The sequence below is a fragment of the Rhynchophorus ferrugineus genome, unplaced genomic scaffold, assembly GCF_030347505.1.
Source record: "Rhynchophorus ferrugineus isolate W39M unplaced genomic scaffold, kcgeb_rfMv2 rfM1, whole genome shotgun sequence".
In the NCBI taxonomy this organism is placed as follows: domain Eukaryota; kingdom Metazoa; phylum Arthropoda; class Insecta; order Coleoptera; family Curculionidae; genus Rhynchophorus; species Rhynchophorus ferrugineus.
Genome location: NW_027472580.1, coordinates 36,714,782 through 36,721,317, shown reverse-complemented (window position 1 = coordinate 36,721,317; position 6,536 = coordinate 36,714,782). Strand labels below are relative to the sequence as shown.

General features: G+C 31.6%; 1 long non-coding RNA gene across 1 annotated transcript; it reads left to right on the top strand.

The window, feature by feature from the left end:
- Positions 1–3,928: 3,928 nt before the first annotated feature.
- LOC143193799 (uncharacterized) lies at positions 3,929–5,953 on the top strand. Its single transcript, XR_013005101.1, has 2 exons — positions 3,929–4,063; positions 5,579–5,953. It is a non-coding gene; the product is annotated as an uncharacterized LOC143193799 (long non-coding RNA).
- Positions 5,954–6,536: the final 583 nt, after the last annotated feature.

Genomic DNA, 6,536 nt, shown 5'->3' with positions numbered 1-6,536 from the left:
ATAAAAAACTTCTCACTCATTCTCAAGATGTATCATCACATAATTTATCACTATCCGCACATTCTGAATTCGGTAATGAATCTGAACCAAAAATATCACACCTCGTCAACTCTGAAAATCATAATGACTTAATAAGAGATTGAAATCTTCTAAAAAATAAAGCACAGTTATTGGCATCTTGGTTAAAAGAATAGAATTTACTTGATTCTGATATTCGAATAAACAGTACAGCACGGAAAATTTGGTGAACCTGACAGGAAAAGTAAAACTGGTCATTTTTGCACATTTCAAGTATATTTTAAGGCTTATAAATCATAAATGGCAGTTTCTTATATTTTAATAAAAAAAATTAGGTAAAAATATTCTGTATTTTTATTGAGATGGTTTTTAGAATTTTTCACACCTAAAATAAAATGCAGAACTATTTTTTGTTCTTATTTCTAGATATGAAAGAAACAAAAATTAACTACATATGTCAGGTGATGGAAAGTACGACCACCACAAATATAAAAAATCATGAATTAGGCCAGGAGAGCCATTGGCATTGACACTGAAGCTGAAAAGGGATCGAAAATTGAATTCCCGCCAAAGTAATATCGTTTTTTCAACACGATATCTCCATGTTACCAGAAAGATAGGAAAAAGTTGAATAAAATATTGGAAAATAATTTGATTGTAAGAGATAACAATAATTTTCCATAATAAAAACCTTTTCAAAGTGGAATAATAATTAGAACACCTGCAAAAACACATTAATTGGAAGTACTTAAAATGCATAAAAACTATGGACGTAAAGAAAAAAAGAAAAGTTTAATCGTATAAAACTTACCTTGACAGTTTATTTAGACGTGACGAACATTATACTGCCACAAAAACCATAGCTGTGACTAAAGTCTACTCATTATTCAAATATATAAAACACGAGACTCAACTATAACAGCGTCATTCCTATTTGAATGAGAAAACAAACCTTAAACAAAAGCTTAAATCGGCAGTACATTCGGATAACCCTTCGCCGTCGTAAAGAGCGAAACGTTCAATAGATTTAAATCAACAGTCGTTTGCAGACAATCAGAATTTGCATAATAAAAAACAAAACGCCGCCAAACCATTGTTCCGGATCGTTTTAGATGAGGACAATTTCATCTTCTAACGCGCCCCTCGCCCCTGTCGCCCGACGAGCCCTATAAAACACCTTTTCTCCCGTAGGAAATTTTATTATCGGCAGTTGTGCCCCTCGCGCACTTTCTGTTTTACTGCCAGTCGCTGAGATCGCGTAATTAAGCTGGTTTACGATCACTTCAAGAATGTTCGTCAACATGTTCGGATCCAATGTCTTGAATTTGACGACTCAAACTTCATTATATCAAGTTTATACCTGTAGGGCGGAAACCTATGGGTACTGGTCCCATCATTCATTTTTGACTCGATTAAGTTTACTGACTTGCTACCGTAGAAATTACATATTAACTACCGACACAAACCTTAAAGTTATGTAATATTCTCGTTTTCCTTCATGCCCGATGTTAATGAAAAACTAAGCTGAATTAGTTTTTCTCTTCGAAAGTTTTTTAATGGACTGCCGTTGGAGCCTTTTCACTTGCTTTCAATTCACTTTTTGCCCTGATGATACAACTGATGATTTCAACTAGAATTTCTTGCACTAATTACAATTTAAGTGAACCACTGCTTCCTTTCATACGGGTCTTTCTTCTCGACACTGACCTCATGAATTATCGGGAATTATGAGTTTTACGAACTTAATTGAAAGACTTAAAAAGTGAAAGAGGATTAAAACATCTCGGTTCGAACTATTTAAGGTGACATAACAGGTCAATTAAAAAGTCCCCGTCCTACCATAGTAAAACACATTTTTTTGGCAAAGTTAGTTTTTTTTATTAAATATAATTCCCTTCAATACACTGATAATAGCGACCCTCCAACTTTTCGATGTCATTTTTGTAGTACGATTTGTCCTTTGCTTAAAAATAGGCCTCAGTTTCGGCGATCACCTATTCATTCGACGAACATTTCTTCCCAACGAGCATTCTTTTGAGATCTAGGAACAGGACATAATCGCTGTGGGCCAGATATGGAGAATACGGCGGATGAGGAAGCAATTCGAAGCCCAATTCATGGATTTTTGCCATCGTTTTCATTGACTTGCGACACGGTGCATTTTCTTGGTGAAGCAGCTTTTTTTTTCTTCGAATGCGGCCGTTTTTCAGCAAATTTGTCCTTCAAACGGTCCAAGAACGCTATGTAATAGTCGCTGTTGATGGTCCTTCCTTTTTCAACGAAACATGCGCATCCCAAAATACAGACGCCATAACCTTGCCAGCCAACTGTTGCGTTTTCCCACGCTTTGGAGCGGGTTATTGTGTGCAGTCAACCCGGATGACTGTCCATTGGTCTTCGGAGTGAAATGATGGATCCATGTTTCATCCAGTGTCACATATCCATGCAAGAACTCAGGTTTACTACGCTTGATCATCTTCAAATACCGCTAATTCGAATAAACTCGTCGTTGTTTATGATTAAAAGTGAGATCGCGCAGCACCCACTTTACACAGAGCTTTCTCGTACCCAAATATACGTGAATAATATGACGTACACCTTTAGTTAATATCTTTAGAGTGTCTGTTATTTTACTAAATTTCAATTTACCGTTATTCAAAATAATTTTGTGAATTTTTTTAGTGTTTTCGTCGGTAACTACCTCTTTTGGGCGTCCACAGCGTTCACCGTCTTCGGTGATCATTTCATCACGTCTAAACTTAGCGTACCAATCCTTGATGGTTGATTTTCCTCGGGCAGGGTCCGGAAACTCGGCATCAAGCCTAGTTTTTTCTTCAACTGTATTTTTTTCCTTCAAAAACCAATATTTTATCAACACGCGAAATTCATATTTATCAATTTTATCACAATAACAAAAGTTGTTTTACTCAAAATGCTATAATGCACAAACTAATGATCGGACAGCTGTCAAATTTATAAGCTCTTCTTTTGAGGGCTAGGGCTAACTAAAAAACATTAATTTAATTCTGGTAGCGTCATCTATGTGTCAGGCCGGGGACTTTCCAAATGAACTTTTATATGTCACTGGTACTTACAAATTATACTGAATTTTCCCATCACCTTCTGTTCTAGTCAAAGAACAATTATAAAGGTTTTTCCTTATATCAAATAGACCAGAGACCAGGTAGCGGTCACATAACATGATCAAATACTAACTGACAATATGCCGGAGAGACCAAGGATTAGTGTTTTAGGAAATTTTACACATTTAAAAAATATAAAATATTTTACACATATAAAATATAAAGAATCTTGTCTGAATTTAGTTGTGTGTTTTTTATTTGTCTGTCCAAGACAGTATAGGGTCGTTAGAATAAGTCGTCACTTTTTCTATTAATTCTAAATAATTTTTAAGTAGATTACATATTTTCCTTTTAATCAGACACGTTTTATTACTTGAAATGTAGAAGTAATAAAAAAATAGCAACACTGTAGCATATTTGAATGGATAAAGGTAATAAAACTAGTACTTGTATTGAACACAATAGTTAAATGTAATAATAATTCTTTTAACATTTTATATAATGACCATATTAACTGGTTGATTAGTTTTTAAATATCCCAAGGTTCAAAGATTTACTGCCAATTTATAGTCAATTACTACAAAAAGATGATATGATTAATAAAATTAAAATATATATATATATATATATATATATATATATATATATATATATATATATATTCACTAAATACACTTAAGATATTAGGAAGTACTTGCGATCTTCCTCACCATTATATATAAATATTATCACTGTTAATTTTTTATTATAACTTTATCAGCGAATATATTTAAAATAATTTTTGGACACCTGTTATTTATTATATAGTTTTTGTTATCTGTTGGAGCGCACTAGCAAACGAAAAATGGTGACCGCATGTAATAAAAACAGTAAAATATTAAAATACCTATAAGCTGTCGACTTGACATTGATCAAAATGAGTCGTGGAATGCTTATCGCAATTTTAGTTATGTACATTGCCTGTAAGTAGAACGCCAATTCCCTTTTAAAAATAAGTAAATATATAGATAATTGTTAGAAGATTATAAGAATTAAAGTTATATATGTTAAACTTATAGCAAACCTATAATATTGGTAAAGTTGTAGGAAAATACAATTACACCGTAAGAAATATTTTATTTCCATATTATTTTACTATTTTTTAATAATATAGAAATAATATTTTCTACTATATTTCCCAGTAGAATTTATAATATTTGTAGAATTATAGATGATAAAACCGCCGATAACCGAACAAAATAGATTAACATTATAATCAATATGATTTTTCATTATCGTAGAAATCAATCACTAATAATTGTATAAGTAAAAAATAAATATTCCGAATCGAGTCCGATTATATTACAACATAATAAAAATTCAATTATAATCACAAAGAAATGTAGCGTAAAGACAGTCTTGGTCAAACAAACTGTGCGCGATTCAAGAATATGACCTACTTCAATATTAAGAGAATAAAAATAAATACCAGGTGATACTGTAGATATAAGAATATTTTAAATAAAGTTATGATTTGATAATTTTATCGGTCTTCCAATAATAAAAATACACACAGTAACTGCAACTATCCTGTGGCCGTTCGCGTCCTGGCTCAATATTAGGGATTCCAGAACAATATCGATATTTTTGGCCGATAGATTTTTGACCATATCGGTATTTATATTATTCCATAATTTTTCAGGAAAAATTTTAAGATATTTCTTTAAAAAATTAAAATTCTTTTAAATATGTTTAATAGAACTTTAGAATTGGTATTTAGTTTTAAAGGTTAAAAACATATGTATATATATATATATATATATATATGCTATGGAATAAAATATTCACAATCTTGTAGCTCAAAGATACATTTATGTTTCTTATTCCGTTATTAACTTGTTTTGATAATTCAATTTAAGAGAAAAACATATTTATATATTTAGTTGATGTAAAAAGCTTTAAGACAGTTACTTCTTGGACTGAAGTCTAGTTCATAGTCTCTAGTCTAATTCATAGTAACAGTATAGTACATCGATCTATATAACATCGTCTTTTTTACTTTCATGTATCCTTTAAATAAATAGTTTTTGTATGGTTGTATTAAAGATACAGCATATGTCAAATATTTGCTAAAAGACGGTTAAAGAAAATTAATAGCTTCAAAGATAAAACCATAACAGATTAATTTCTCGATCGAAAAGAAAACGAACACAAAATTTTCGATGAAATCGACCTAGTCGATTGCAAGATCAATATGTTCTTGCATACACAAATTCCAAGTGTAATATTATAAGTTCTATGTTTGAACTCTCGAAACCTTCAGCATATTTTAATACATAATTCTGTATGAGTTTTTAACTTTATTTTTTATTGGTTTTAATTTTGATGTAAACCGGTTTGGAATTTAACAGCTTTTACGCTTATGAGTATCTCCTGACCAAATATAAATGTGAGTAATACTAAAATGATACTAATACTAATATAATTATTAATTTCAGCTATTAATGGATTCTTGATATCAGTACGTTTTCTTCCTATCGAACCAAGAGTAACCAACATCATTTCCATTCCTGGCTTACACCCATCGAATCTGGTAAAGAGCGTCGAAACGATAGTTGTTGATGCTTTAAGGATCAAGGAAAAAATTACACTCTTTTATAAGGGAAGGATCCTGGACGTCAACAAAAGATTGAAATATTATAATATAGGCGACAGTTCGGTCTTGACAGCCAAACCGGCAAATTAACTCGGTTCATTTCGTCTTTCCATTTAAGATGAATAAATACGCCGCCATCGAAGACGGGATCCAACAAGGCTGTCTTATCAATTGTGATATTGATCAGCCGCATGTCATCAAACAACGATAAAAAGTATTTTTCTTTTTCATTTCTTTCCCTCTCCCTTTTCCGACGGCCCAAGGACGCAGCTGCAAAAGCAGTAAAATAACACGAATGGGGATTTTTTTATGATCGGGGAACAATAAAGCGAACAAATGAAAATATCTGAATTAGGTGCTTTTATAGAGTATCGGGGTTAATATAATGTTCCGGACTTAATTGGAAACAAAAACTTTATAGTTATTTTGCGATCATAAATATCGCCGTAGGTAAAATTATTAGGATATATATATATATATATATATATATATATATATATATATAATTTTAATTTATATATAGGAGAGAGAGAGAGGACATATAGGAGAGAGAGAGAATTTCAGTATAAACATTATCGTCTCTTGTGTTGGGTTTCTCGGGTTTTTTCAATCTCTATTGCTTCGTGTATTGTTCTTTTTGATTTTTGCAATATGCTATCTTTTGTTTTTGAATCGCTTTTTACCAAAATCGCTATTTACCGAAATGGTCTTTGTGCTCTTTTTATGTCCTTCTTATGGTAACCGTTTATTTATTTTATTAACAGTCCCTGTGAGAAAATAATTACTTACTTGTTATAGTC